General features: G+C 40.1%; 1 long non-coding RNA gene across 1 annotated transcript; it reads right to left on the bottom strand.

The window, feature by feature from the left end:
- Nucleotides 1-11480: 11480 nt before the first annotated feature.
- On the bottom strand, nucleotides 11481-15310 carry LOC307015299. Its single transcript, XR_013801458.1, has 2 exons — nucleotides 15146-15310; nucleotides 11481-12604 (listed from the first exon to the last, which is right to left on the bottom strand). It is a non-coding gene; the product is annotated as an uncharacterized lncRNA (long non-coding RNA).
- Between the last annotated feature and the right edge of the window lie 35 nt (nucleotides 15311-15345).

Genomic DNA, 15345 nt, shown 5'->3' on the forward strand with positions numbered 1-15345 from the left:
AACAGAGGTAGAATACAGCCGATTAATGCTCGTAAAATACATTTAAGTATGAAAGCCCTTAAAGCCTTGACCTATAGCCTACTTATTTTTCTATGGTGGGGGGCTGGCCTATTCCATTACCGCTTTGACTGAAATGACGGTTGAAGCGCATCAGGAGAAGGCGTTGAAAGCGTCCATCACCGAGACGGTTGCGTTTTGGGGTCAGCACAAGATTTCCAAGACTGAAAAGTCTTTCTACTGGTGCACTGGATGGCGTTGGGGCATTACAGCGGAGTGCGATTTTTTTAATTCTTAGAAACTGGTGCAGACTTTCCATCGTAGGGGCAGAATTGAAATAAGACATTACAGCTGTGGTAACGGGCTGTAAGTCAAAGGCAAAAAAATCCTCCTCGCTGGAGGCAACAGCAGCAGGTTGAGGGACATCTTGCATGAGGGCTGCAGGCTCTTGTGTTGTTAGGGAACGACACTCTGACATGAGGAGTATCTTGATATAGTCTCTTCTGGCTTCTTCTTTTACCCAACGCAGCTTAAACTTAGGCAGTGAGACAGCGGCAAGCAGCGCTTCCTTGGAGTCAATTATTGCAGCAAATCGAGTTTTGATTGCTCCCACAATAACTTCAGGCAGCCCAGTGGTCATTGCTGATAGGCCAGTTTTCATTGCTAAGATTTTTCCCATGAGAACTTCAAGTGTTGGTTGAAGCGTTCCATAAAAACAAGTGTCCTCACCCTGTAAGATATCCAGTGCAACTGTGAAAGGCTTCATAATGGAACAGTATTCCTTGAGAAATTGGTATTCCCTGTCGTTCATACATTTCATTTGAAATTGTGTGCAGATATTATTGATGTCAGTGAGGGGAATTTCTGTGATCCGAGAATAGGCGTCAAAGTATGAGTTCTACCTTGTTACTGTGGGAACAATCAACTTTCTGGGCTGCGCATCTATGATGGGGAGGCAGTACACATAGCCCGTCCTGGACATTATTATCTTTGGCGGCGGCAAGCACACTGTGAAGGTCTGTAAAGTCTGCCTCACCATCGCCATCCACCTCATCTTCCTCCTCATCGGACTCCACTTGCCGCTGCTGATGCTCCTTGAACGCCTTCACAAAGTTACTCCCGTTGTCCGTCACACATGCAGTCACTTTATCGTTGGTAAGTCCATATTGAGAGAAAATGTCCTCCAGCTCTGTTGCTATTGCGTCGTACGTGTGTCGACCCCTAAATCTTCTACAAGCGATCGCAGCCTTCTTTCGTTTCAAGGTATCTGCATCGATCCAATGCACAGTCACCCCCAATAAACTTTTCTTGTTAGCACTCCATATGTCTGCCGTTGTTGACACATAATCCTGGTCATAGATAGTTTTCCTCAGCTCCTTTTCCATGATAGCATATTCTTTATCCAACACTTTGGCAATTGTCTTTCTATCTGGCAACACTTGCTGAAAATTAAGAAGATAGAGATATTAAAGTCATGCTAGATAATAAACTAATGCTCCATTTATAACTGGGCTAAATAATATTTAAATACCGGTAATATTACTGTAATGATTGGTGCTTATGTATAGGCAATGCATCTTTTTACCACCAGGCAGCAGTATAACATTTAAGCTAACCATGTACAAAGAGTGGAATAAGATGCGAGTCCACACACACACACACACACACACACACACACACACACACACACACACACACACACACACACACACACACACACACAAAATAACAACATTACAATTACGTCGCTGGTCGCTAACATGGTAGTACAGCCTCGGCATGGCCCAGTAATCTACTGTATTAAAAAGCCTCTATTGCAACGTTAGCTTACCTTGTCATTGGTGGTGTTGACAGGGATTTTGCTGACAAGTTTTCTAAATGCCGGCAACTCCACAGTTGACAGAGATTGAATGTCTTTCACAACATACTCTGCCACGAGTCTCTTAACTTCTCGGGGTTCCAGAATCATAGAAGACCGAGAGAATGTTAACTTGTGTTGCTTCGGCGTGCCTGCACTCACGTCTTCTGTATATTTTCTTTTCTCCGAGCCGGCAGATCTCTCGAATAACTTATTGTTAGCGTGGCACCGGTCCAGGTGTTTCTTTAAGTTGCGAGTGCTATTTCTTGATGTAGACAATTCCTTTGCTGCCGACGAACATAGATTGCACTTGACTATTACGTTTTTCTCTTTTTCTCTAATGAACTGATAATAATGTGAGAACACCCATCGCTCAAAAGTTCCTCCCGCCATCTTAACCCAATAGTAAACAATGCATCAGGTTTATTAATCTACCCGCACATTTTTTCTCTGGGGTCGGAATGTCTCGCGATATTTGTAAATTCTTAAAAAACAAAACACCATTTAATTTCGGGTTAAAATGTGTCGTGTAACTGCGTTACTGAGAATTTTAACGGGTAATATATTACCCAAATTTCATTAGTAATGCGTTACATTACTTCGTTACAGCAAAAAGTAATATATTACTGTAACTCCGTTACTTTTGTAACGCGTTACACCCAACACTGACCGCAATGCACGTCGGGACATGGTGTTAATGCAATATCAAATCCGAAAAACCTTTAAAAAAAGAAAATGATACTTTATTCCGAGTGTGCTTGCTTTTCTCTTTGAAAGTCATCACATAACGGCATTGTAATACACGGTTCGGCGGCATTAAATATTACACATCTGCCGTAGTTCTTTATTTATAGAGCCCTGATGAGGAGACTTCTGGACAAACTGGAAGAACTTCCACCGAAATATATCAGCAATTAAACAACCTCTTAAATTTCTCTTCACACATTACGTCTATTCACAGTATCAACATTAATTCGGCTGACTTTTATATTTGATCCAATTGGTAAATAGGTTATATTTAAACCATAACGGTGCAGAGCTTATAGAAAGGGACTTATATTACTGATTTTCTTTGAATATAAGAATGTAAATACTGAGTTGAAAGCATAGTCAGGGGCTTTGGGTGATGGGAGACACATCTATGGATTCAGAATTCCAATAGATTACCATTAAATGACGGATATACCTTTCCGTCTGTGATGTTTTACAAATCAGATATTAATGTAAAACATGTGACATAGTATAGCAATATCCTGTAAAATTATGTGAAAACATGAATAAAACTACACATCTTCAGATGTTATACATACATAAGTGTCCTACACCAATAATACAAAGTTATTATTAGCAAGCTGTGTGTACCTTGTGTGCACCGCCTAGTCGTTAAAGCACGTTATTTAATTATTTTTGTTATATTTGATGAAAAAAGTATTGAGAGTACATACTTTCATAGGGGGAAAGTAGATGGTCAATGATAGAAATATAGAACATACAAAATCAAGAAGATACTGTAAGTGATCTCTACAATAAAACAGTTTAGTGCCGGATGTAAGATATTAATAGGAGGATGTGCAAAACAGGCAAACTAATTAACCTTTTTTCAAACATTATAGAATAGTTTAGGTTAAGGTCTTCTTTTAAATAATACAAAAGCTTTGGGGGTATCTATAGATAAATATTAAGCCTGCCAGTACTTAACGTCTAATTGCTTTCCTGCAATGTTAATATGTTGAAGCACTTATTTTAACTGATATTATACATATGAATTATACTCTTATCTATGTAGATAGTATAAGAAATGTGCAGAATATGACAGTTTAATGGTGGAGCTATACACACATATTGTCACAATTCTTGTGTTATGTCACGTTTTTAGTTTTGTATGTCTTGTTATGGGTGTTTTGCTGTTCTCGCTGTCATGTTTTCGTCCTTGTGTATTGTCTGGTCCTTCTCCCTGTGTTTTCCTCCCTGTCGTTAGTTTCCCTGGTGTGTCTAATTGTCTGATTGTGTTCACCTGTTTCCCTTCTGTGTCTCCTGTGCTCATCAGCGTCAGCCCCGCCCCTGATTGTCCCCACCTGTGTCTTGTTATCCTGTGTTTAAATTCCCCTGTCTCTCAGAGTTCAGTGACAGTTCGTCTTGTCTCTTGCCATGATCAGGTCTATGCTCTCTGTGCTCTTGAAAAGTTTAGTTCCTAACCACGTGAGCAATTTTCATTTTGTTCTACATTTTTTGTCATCTCAATCTGAGATTAGTTAGTGACCATTTTTTGTTCATCGTGTTTTGGAAAAATAAAGTTTCTTGCCAATACTTTACCTCTGTCTCTCGGGTCGTGCAATTGGGTCCTACCTCCTAAGTGTCTGAGTTATTAACACATATTGATAGTCTTGTAATGCACTGTTGAGGAACCTGCGACCCAAGTTTTTCATTCATTGCATAACTACACCGTAGTTGTGTATATGTTATGTCAATAAACCTTTGAAAATCTTGAAATCCTGAAAGGGGTGTGCAAAATAGCCATTATATACAGTCTTTAATTAACTATTAGGTCAGGTTTGTGGTGTTTTTACCAGCTGTGTTATGGCCACATATCTTCCCTTCTGAAAAAACAATGCATTCACTTTTTTTTTCTCCGTCTCATTGTAGCAAAAATGGGTCCAAATATCTCATTGTTTCTTTCTCCCAAGCACTGCTGGCGTTAGACTTTTTCGTTGTCAGGAATGTCAGGAGCTTTTCGTCAACGATATTGCATGTTGATTTTGTTTCAGTTATTGTTTACTGACGTCTGTGCCGTCTCGTCGTCACGTTTTAGTCATCGAAAAAAAAGTTGTTTTAGTCAATGAAATTAAGACTAATGGACACAAGCAATTTTCACCCATTTATTAATTATATGTTTTACATTTGTACACACCAATGTGTTTCCTATCGCTTAAACCTCCAGGGGTGTACACAGTTTAATACTGGCAACTTCTAATTGCGGGAAAAACGAAAACGTCTTTGCAAAACTACAATTCCCAGTAGAGACGTGCCATAGAACATGTTGCAAAACACAATAGCCAGCATGTGTAGTTCTGGGGGGGGGCTCGAGTCCAGTTTTGGATAGTCTGCCGTGGTTTCATTCGATTTCAAGAGCTGTTTGATGCTCGTCGTAACCTTGGCGCACTGCCACTCAAACATCCAATCCCAGAGCTTGAAGATTAATCACGGGGATTGTCAAGCAACGGGACTGTAGTCCCACACGATAGCTGAGGATTATGGGTAGTGTCTTCGGCCATCCTAAACTCTGAAATGTTTTTTAGATTTCATATCGTATTAACACCATATCTGTCACGATCTGTCTGTGTTGTGTTTTGTCTTGTCTTGATCTGTCTTTGGTTTCCTGTTTTATTTTGAAAAGTGTTCACCCCCCGTCTTGCCTGTTGCTTTCTGTCTCTGGCTGCGTTTCACTTCTCTTATTTTTCATTTCCTTGCTCCTCGGTCTCAGTCTCACCGGAAGTTGATTTGTCTGCGCCATCTTGAGTAGCGTCCCAGTGGCCTTATTTTTGCCGGAGGACCGAGGACCGAGGACCGAGGAGCGAGGAGCGAGGAGCGAGGAGCGATAACGGAGGAGTGATAACCGAGGAACCACCAGACCATCCTTCGATGAAGTCCTCAGATACTCGCCCCGCCCCCTTACTTTGTATCGCTCACTGATTGGGCGAGGCAGTGCATGCACTGATCTGATGCTTCTTGACATGAGAGCAGTTTTCCAGCGGAGTGAAGAAAATACATGAACCTCACGGGAGTCACTCCTCAGTTTATACAGTGTTTTGTTTCAAGTAATGTATCATTTAGTTACAAATGTGTGATATATCTGAACAACAAAGTGGTCAAAAATCATTTTCTTCATTTATTGGAAACATTTTCATGATCGCTTTTTTCGTTTATACATTTTAAGAATGGCGTTTATCTTTTTTGAGGATGAGTTCTTATCTTATTTTATTTATTTGGGTCTACAACAGATGATACAAATGTTTGTATCAGTAAATGTGTACTAACAGAGGCGGGGGTGTGTGTGGAAATAACAGGGACAGAGCTGCTGTCAGACGATCAGCTGTGCGCTGTCATCACAAACGGACGTCGCTTCACGTGACGCTCCGGAGGAAAGGACGTCTCATTGCTCTTAAAACTCATTTCCCTGCTTCTCGTGGTTTCCTTGCGTCTCTCCATGCTTCCCTGTTGGGAGGGACTAGTCACAGGGAAACAAAGCAAGTGAGGGACGCAAGGAATCCATTTAACCGAAGTGAAACGCAGCCACTGTGTTCCCTCCTGCCTGATTACCTGATTGTGTTCACCTGTGTCTTATTTGTGTGATTAGTCTTGTGTGCATTTAAGTTATGGTTTTTCTGTCTGTCATTGTTAGATCCTTGTTAGTCTTTGACTGTGTTCTCGGGGAAGAGTTCTCTGTTACTATTTAGCCTTGAAATAAAGATATTTTCTGTTTATTTTGCATTTGGGTCCTACCGGCTTCAATCTAACCAAAAATGGATCCAGTAGACAGCCTGTACGAGGTGACGTACAATTTAACATGCTTAAAGAATGACTGTCGATATGCCTCCAGTAGTGAAGAGAGGCAGTCTATCTCTACAGCACGGCAAGAAGTAACCTCAAGGCCCTGGTTAAAGGAGTTACTACCCGAGGGGTGGAGGACCTTTTTGGTGGCTTTGAGGTCAAACCTGCCAGCCACAGTTCCCAACAAGGCTCCTTTCAAGGACCCTTTTGCTGGGTCTTGTCTTGCCTTTGGAGGACCTCTGAGCCTCCATAAGGCTTCAAGGCAGCATGAAAGGAAACGCAAGGCCAGGATTCCAGCCCGTGCGACAGCAGCCATGGTCCCAGCCCCAGAAGCCTTGGTTCCGGCTCCAGTACGTGCCCCAGCAGCCATAGTCCCAGCCCCAGAAGACATGGTTCAGGCCCTGGTTCCGGTCCCAGCAGCCATGGTCCCTCCCTTGTCCCTCCTCTAGTCCCTACTTAATTCCCTTCTCAAGTCCCTTCTCAAGTCCCTTCTCTAGTCCCTCCTCTATACCCATCTCAAGTCCCTTCTCCAGTCCCTTCTCTAGTCCCTTCTCCAGTCCCTTCTCAAGTCCCCTCTCTAGTCGCATCTCAAGTCCCTTCTCCAGTCCCTACTCAAGTCCGTATTCAAAGTCCCTACTCTAGTCCCTACTCTAGTCCCTTCTCTGGTCTCTTCTCTAGTTCCTTCTCTAGTACCCTCTCAAGTCCCCCCTCAAATCCCTTCTCATTTCCCTTCTCTAGTCCCTTCTCAAGTCCCCTCTCAAGTCCCCTCTCAAGTCCCCTCTCAAGTCCCCTCTCAAGTCCCTTCTCAAATCCCTTCTCATTTCCCTCCTCTAGTCCCTTCTCAAGTCCCAACTCTGTGTCCTGTTCCGTTGGGGGTCCCGCCGTCATCTGTCTCGCCGGGGGTCCTGCCAACTCCTTGTCCTGTTTTGTTGGGGGTTCCGTTGGGGGTCCTACCAACTCTGTGTCCTGTCCTGTTGGGAGTCCCGCCGACACCTGTCTTGCCGGGGGTCCTGCCAACTTTATGTCCTGTCCCGTTGGGGGTCCCCGCAGACTACTATTCTGCCGGGGGTCCTGCTAACCCAATGTCCTGGTCCGTTTTTTCCTTCTAACAAATTAGAAGGAAAAAATGATTTAAAAAAATACAGATTTCAGTATTCTGAGGCTTTGAGCCCCATTTCTTTTCCTCACAGACGGCAAAAAAAGTTTTAAAATAAAAACAATAATCGTGGCTTGGTATTGAGTAAGAACATGTTTTTATGAACCACACAGCTTCTGGTCTACCAAGACCCGACCGGACAAAAATAACTGGTGCAGGCACGAAACGTGGCGTGTCATATGCACGCAAAAGTCGGCTTCAGAACTCAATGGGAATGGTTAGCGTATCATATGCACGCAACATCGGACTTCTGTGTATCTATTGCACACATTTAATAAAGGTTTTTGAATTGAATTGAATTTCCAATGTGTAAAGTCGTGTTATTTGTATGCAGACTGAAGAGAGTGGGTTGGAATACAATCAATTAAAGAACTAACTGAGTTTGTACAGCTATATGTATATAGGTTTTTGTTCATGTAAATGGTCTGCAAAGGCTAAACTCTCTCCAGAGGGAGTTTCTCTCCCGCACACTCCCCCCCCCTGCCGGAAACGCCTCCATTGGACTCCTTTGTTTACTTTCGCTACAATTGCGCTTCTATTGGCTAGCGCTCCAACACATTGTACGTGATAAGGGGACGGACATTTCCGAAAACATTTCTAAGCGGTTGACCAATCAACCAGCTAACCAATCAGAGCACACTGGGCTCTGGTTTCAGACAGAGGGTGAAAAAAAAAAAGGAAAAACTTGTTGCACAGTATCGCTCGCTTATAAATCAGCTACATGTCACAGTAGAGGCAAAACATATTTTAACCTGGAAATTAGCATGTTTTATCTCTTAGAATGTTGTTATTAAATCTAAAGCTTGTTGTTGACCAGATTCAAATGAACTTATGTTATTTTCAAACCAATACATTCAGAGAAAAACTCTCCAGACTTGTGCAGCCATTGTAATATGCAGCTGCAGTTACCTTCAGGATGTTCTGTGATTATGGGTGCTTTGGTGCTGCACCAACATCACAGCCATAATCCCAAGGAGGAACATATTTTTTGCCGCAGGCAACAACAAACTCATCATCAATACAGTTTGCATTCACACCACCACTTATTTGCCTGTCATGCGCTCATAGAAGAAGAGCATTTGCTCTCAGATATGGTGAATATATATCAATATGCCATATGCATGCTTGGATATAATCTATGTGTGCCTGCCATTTGTATCTCCTTTTGTCACACTTGAATTACAATAGTGTCCCTGCAGAGGCAGCACTCATCTACGGAGTGACAGCTGTCTCTTCAAAGAAACATAATGAGGTAGTGCATAATGACCTTTACATAAATGACTAAACACTTAAAACAATATATAATATAATAGTTTAATGTCATTATACATGTACAATGAGATAATAATAAATGCTTTCTGATTTCATTATTATTATTATATTAATGTACTTACACAAATAATATATGTAAATATTCATTCATACATTTAAAAAACATTTTCTAAACACAGTTTGACTTAATGCCTACAGCTATCATAGTCTATTACTATTTTAAAGATAAATCAATTAGTTCTAAACTAAACACCATAAATTAAATAAAGCAGTGGGTTATTGTGCTTCTCAGGCATCCAAATGCTTTTTTATTTAGTATTTTATGACCTGCCTGCGGTAGCTGTGAAATGCCTTTTTATGAACTCAATGTATACACAGATGTGTCTATTTAACTTGCACACACAGTAACCTTTGATCTTTACTGAAGATCCAGTAATAAACACAAGCAGTTGGATAGTATTATGAGATAAGTCCCTATTTTAACCAAATGATCGAAGAGCACTGGCTTCCAACTTAGATTAAGTTATGAAAGCTTATAGCCTCTAACATAAATCACACAGCTTTCCAATTGGTAGATATAGTTATATTTACACCATAACGGTGCACAGCTCATAGAAAGGGATTTTTCTGTAGTTTTTAAAGATATTATTTACTGAACTACCTTTCCAACTCCTCATGCAGTTGACTGTTACAGGTCTATACAGGTTCATGGCACAATGCATAAGCTTCAAATCGAGAGACTGAAACTGTATTTACTAGGGCTGTCAGTCGATTAAAATATTTAATCGCGATTAATCACATGATAGTCCATAGTTAATCGCGATTAATCGCAAATTCATCGCACATCTTTCATCTGTTCTAAATGTTCCTTAGAGGGATATTTTTCAAGTTTTTACCTTTTACCGTTCTGTTTTAATATCACAAGAAAGTTAATAGTCATATTATGTTTTATATTATTATATTTTATTAACTACACCACTGGTTTTTTAACCCGCACCGCCTCGTGGTTAAAGCACGTTATTGAATTGTGTTGTTGAATAAGTTTTATTTGATGAAAACATTTAAATATTAAGAGTAGCCTACATACAAAATTGGGGGAAAGTAGAAGGCATGATTAGAATAGAAAATATCAAGAAGATATTGTAGTGATCTCTAAAAATAAAACAGTTTAGCTCAGGACGTCCAAAGATATTAACAGAAGGATGTGCGAAAAAACAGACAAACTAATAAGGCTTTATTAAAACATTAAAGAACACTTTAAGTTAAGGTCTTCTTTTGAATAAGAAAAAAACGTTGGGGTTATCCCAAGCGGCAAACTCTGTGGAAGAGCCGGGATGCCAATACGGAAGTGGCACACACTGCAGTTCATATATTGGCTGATAGAGACTGACTGCAGAAAGGAGCAATTTCCATAGACCGCCATGTTAAAATGCCCAACTTTACAGCAGAAAAAAACATGTTTCTACCAATGGATGCAATAAATATTATTATGAATATAGTTAGATTCCACCTTCATGATTATGGATCTGTGAGTGAATTGTTTTCTAACACGAACCTTTTATTTATATTAGGTCTTAACGTTTTTGCATAAATTAGGGCGTGGTCACATTGAGTGACGGCTCTGTGAAGTGACTGCTGCTGTTAGCTTCTTGTCTCTCTGCTAGCTGCTCCGTGAAGCTACAGACACTCTGCCTGTTCAGCTCATCCAGGGAACACAACTTGCCCCCGGCCGTGTTTGTTTGTTCTTCATGCTTATATATCGGACTATTGTGACTCGCTCTGCGGTTGAAACAGACGGTGCATGAATGCGGTTTTGCGGTAAGTGAAATTCGAGTACTTATTTATGTGTTAATGATTTTAATCAGCTACGTAATTAATGTTACGGCTTGGGTTAGCGTGTAAGCGAGTGGTAGCTACATCGGTGCTAACGATGCTAATAGTAGCCTCCAAGTTAAAATCATAGACTATATTTATAAAGGTTCAAATGAAATAGACAAGTGTTAAGCGTTAAGTGGGATAATACTGTACAACAAACGGCTTCTGTTTGAGGTTGATAAAATAAGGTCATCCTTGTAACTTAGAGAGATGATTATTATGTAGGTAGGAACTGTATGCATCGCAAAGGTTAATTTAAATTGGCTATGCTCAAGTATGTAGACAACTAATGTCGAAGTAGTGTATGTGAAATCAACCTCACAATAAGATGTGTGTGTATATTACAATTATTAATGTCATATTTCAAGATGATTACTTAGATATTAAAATATGGTTGGTTGAGCTGGAGTTCATTATTGAGCTTACACGTTAACATCACAGTCATCTGAAGAACAAACCCAAACCTTGTTGTTTTTATGAATTTCATTACCAAATTGGTATCAAATAAACAGCAAGCATTGGTAACACAATTTCCAAAGCTACAGTAGAATAAAAAGGACCCTAACTTGGACAATACACAATCCAACATGTTCAACAGAAGAGAATCAGTTATATTGTTTGTACACATGGTACTTTACATATATGTCTGTTTGTTTAAGGTGTCCAGGTGATGCAGACAGGCTGGACCAGAGAGTGAGAGACAGAACTGGACTCCTCACAGCAGTGAACTTCAGCACAGGTACAAATACTATTTTTTTCATACTGTACAAAGAATCAAGAAAGTATTGACTTTAATACACTGATATACATTCCATTAAACAATACTAGATCACCTACACACCAGTGAAGTTGAGGGTTTTTTCTGTGCAAAAAGTTACATTTAGATGTTAACAAGCAATATGATTTTGTCAGCTTTCTAATTTAATGTATTAAAGGCAAAGATATTTAACACATAGTGAGAACTGCTACTATGTATCTCTCAATATTGTCTGTAAAAAACGTGGTAAAAGTTATTCTTTCAGAGAGACAACAGAGCAAGCTTCTACAGTTGCACTACGTTTTGATAACAGTTAAATATTATTTTGATAATAACATATATTTCAATGTTGATGAACTTCATACTTTTCATTCATAATCTGATTGTCTTTGTAGCTCACTGTTGAAATAAAAAAAAAACATTACAATTACAAAATAATTATATCTACAGCCCCTAAACACACAAACACACCGCTTTCATAAATAACACACTTGTTCTGCAATAATGTTTTATGTTTCCTGTAATTTTTGTTAGGAAAGGACATGCCTGAAAGACATGACATGTTCTCCTTCTCTGAGGGTCAAGAAGAACATCCAAGAGGAAAATTAAAAGCTGATGCTATGAGACTTTAAGACCAGTACACTACTTTTATTGTAAAAACAGTCAGCTGATCGAATGCACCTATTTCCACATCTACACTCCATCAGCTGATTATTTCTATTTGCCTCGCTTTATGAGCTTCACATCATTTGTGCCTTGTACCGAAGAGTTTGCAACGTCACAAATAAATGGGGCCAATCTTCAGTAAGAATAATGGAAAAAATTAGTGCAAATACAATTTATTGAAATGTGAACCAAAACTTAATCAAACATGTTTTAAATAAAACGCACATATGGACAGAAGGTGTAAAGCTATTAAATGTATAAGTAAACACATTTAGTCAAATAAAGTGACAGACTAGGCCTGTGCAGTTGGTATCAGCTTTGCCCAGCATGGGCTCCTCCATCAGGCCTGGACCTCCTCACAGAGGAAAGACCCTCAGTCCTCTCCAAACCAACAGACAGGACGTCCATCACACGGAGGTTTCTCCCTGAAGTCTCTGCAGCTTTCTGGACACCACGCTGTCTCAATCCGTCCACACTGAATATGAGAGGGGGAAAATGAAAATAACAAATGCTTTAGACAATAAGAAACATAAAGTTGACTGTTGAGTTGCTCAATTTTTTTAGATTGTCAATACTATTACTGTATAACTAATATATCAGGTTAAGAGGCACATTCAAATAAAGATTGGTCTTTAAATACATGTCTGTTGAATTGTTTGTCTAAAGTCAAGGATCTAGAACTGGTACTTAGTTTTAATGATACAGTCTGGTTATTATGCTGTTTGGAGGAGGCCTCACAGGTAAGAGCACTAACTAGCTACCATCACATGTACCTTAGCTTGACTCAGGGTATATGCAGGAATCCTGAGGTCAAATTTAATACCTTTTAAGACCTTTTTTAAGACCCTTTCCATACATTTTAAGACCTCATCGCAACTTTGAATTCTAACCGGTTACATTGGCAACACACTTTACTTCACATTTACTATATTGATTGTAAGATAGCACAACTAAACAGAGTGCAGACAGACTACTGAAGCCTCTTTTCCACATGAACTTCAACCTCTCTGTGAAGGTCAGGTTTAATGCAGTATGCTGCTTTGTTGCTTCTGTACTCTGTGCTCTTTCATTCCAGTAAAACTCCTCAGAAAACATTAGAAACCAGTATTTGACCAATAAACAAAACAATTGAAGAAACTTTGAACTATGAAATATATTAAACTTTGGTGAGCTTCAGCGGGGTAATGCCATATAGGAGCTCCCTCACAAATACCCAGGGGTTAAATTGGGCTGGGGCTGTCCGGGGCTAAGCCCTGGCACATAGGACGAGGCTCTGACGTCATCACCCTGACACATTTGTCATATGTTTACAAAAAACGATATATATGTTAAGACTTTTCTCGTTCTTAATATAGACTATATTTAGGGTCTATATGTGTTGACTTTACTTTAAAATAGCAGATCTCTGTGACCGGATATAGTTTGGCTTAGACCCCGGCCCCACGAGGACGCATACGGTAAAACGCATACGCAAACGCAAAAAAGTCTTCCGTTCACACGCATTTGTTTCATTAATGTGTCCGTTCACACTAGACCGCTGGAAATGCTGGAAACGCTGTAGCACATATGCCAGGCCTGTAAGTGGCGCTGCTGCCGCCACAAAATACACCAAAAGCTGCGAAGAAGACCCCGGAGCATAGTTGCCATTAGAGATGTCCCGATCCGATCACGTGATCGGGGATCGGAGCCGATCACGTGATTTTCAAAAAATCGGGGATCGGGATTTTTTTTAAAAAGATTTTTATAAATACTTTTTTTTAAATTTTGTATTCAATGTTACAAAACAAAAATGACCATGTACAAGTCTTAAAGTCATCCTGAGGCCTTAGTTTTGGTTTCAAATTACAGAACATCATGTATGTGTTGCTTCTTTGGGGCTTGTTTTCATAGACCTGGTTGCTTATTTCTCTCAAATCTGGCAACAGAGTGGGCAGGGCGCAGTGTCTAATTGTAGCAGTAAGCTAACGAGTACTGAAAGCTTTATTTTGTTTTGTTCCAATGCTGCACAACTGAACTGATCCAATGCTGCTGTGAAAGAAAGAAGCTATATCCATGTTGGATAGAATATCCAATTTAAATAAGAAAAAATAACCTTAAGGGACAACTTGAATGATTTTTTTTCTCTTAATGCATTGCATAAAGATCGGAAAAAATTGGTATCGGCAAATTGTCAAAATCAAATGATCGGAATCGGATCGGGAGCAAAAAAAGGTGATCGGGACATCCCTAGTTGCCATGGTTGCCCTTCTGTTTATTCTCCGCGGTGGACGACGTGTTCTCCTGCTGTATATCTCTCAGGTAGTCCACCAGCAGATGAAAAACACCCACCTCTCCGCCTCTTCCAAGGAACGAGGGAACCGTGCGGCAGTTTCCGTTAAAAAAAATGTTCCGCCGGTCAACATGTCCGTTAGTTTAAATCTTCCGTACAAAATTAGAAAAGTGCCGATCAGACGTCTTCTTTGTTATTTATTGAGCTTTAAAACAAATTTATGACGACTCTGTTCTCTGTATAATAATGTTTAATAAACGGTGCCTGCCTCTCTTTTCCTCCCCCTCTTCTGACAGCCCAGCAGCAGCAGGAGACGTTGGGAGAGGGAGGCGGGCTATTTAATCGTAATCAGAAAAATGATCATATAGGGCTTACACACGGAGCCGTTGGACCCCCAGAGCGTTGCGTATGCCGGTCTACCCACCTTGGGACCTTACTTTTTTAATACTTTTTAATACTTTTTAAAAGCCTTAATTTTCGCTAAATTGATTTATCAACTTTTAATACTTTTTAAGACCCCGCGGACACCCTGTTGACTTAAATGTATTAAACGTATAATTAAGTGATATCAAAATATAAATAACTAATGTCATGCAAACATATTAATATTTGCTTGATTCCAGTGTTGAATTTAGCACAATTGCATACAAACGTTAAGGGATTTTAAGATTCTGAAGTATTATGCTAAAAACTCAATAACTTAGATTATTATTTATAGTTTTGCTGAATAGTTTCATGTCCGCTTACCTTAGAAACATAAAATGCCACGGCAGTGTGCAGATGGGGAGCATGTTAGCTTAGCTTGGTAGCTTCAGCTAGCTCTGGAACTTTCAGCTCGATGGCAGGAGGTCCCGCCTCGGCTCCAGCTCTTTGCCCTTATTTGGAGCAGGCTGGCGAAGGCGGGAGTTGAACTCTGACGTCACTGTCGAGCCGTTAGTGGCCAACTC

This window comes from Notothenia rossii, assembly GCF_949606895.1.
Source record: "Notothenia rossii genome assembly, chromosome: 8".
NCBI lineage: Eukaryota > Metazoa > Chordata > Actinopteri > Perciformes > Nototheniidae > Notothenia > Notothenia rossii.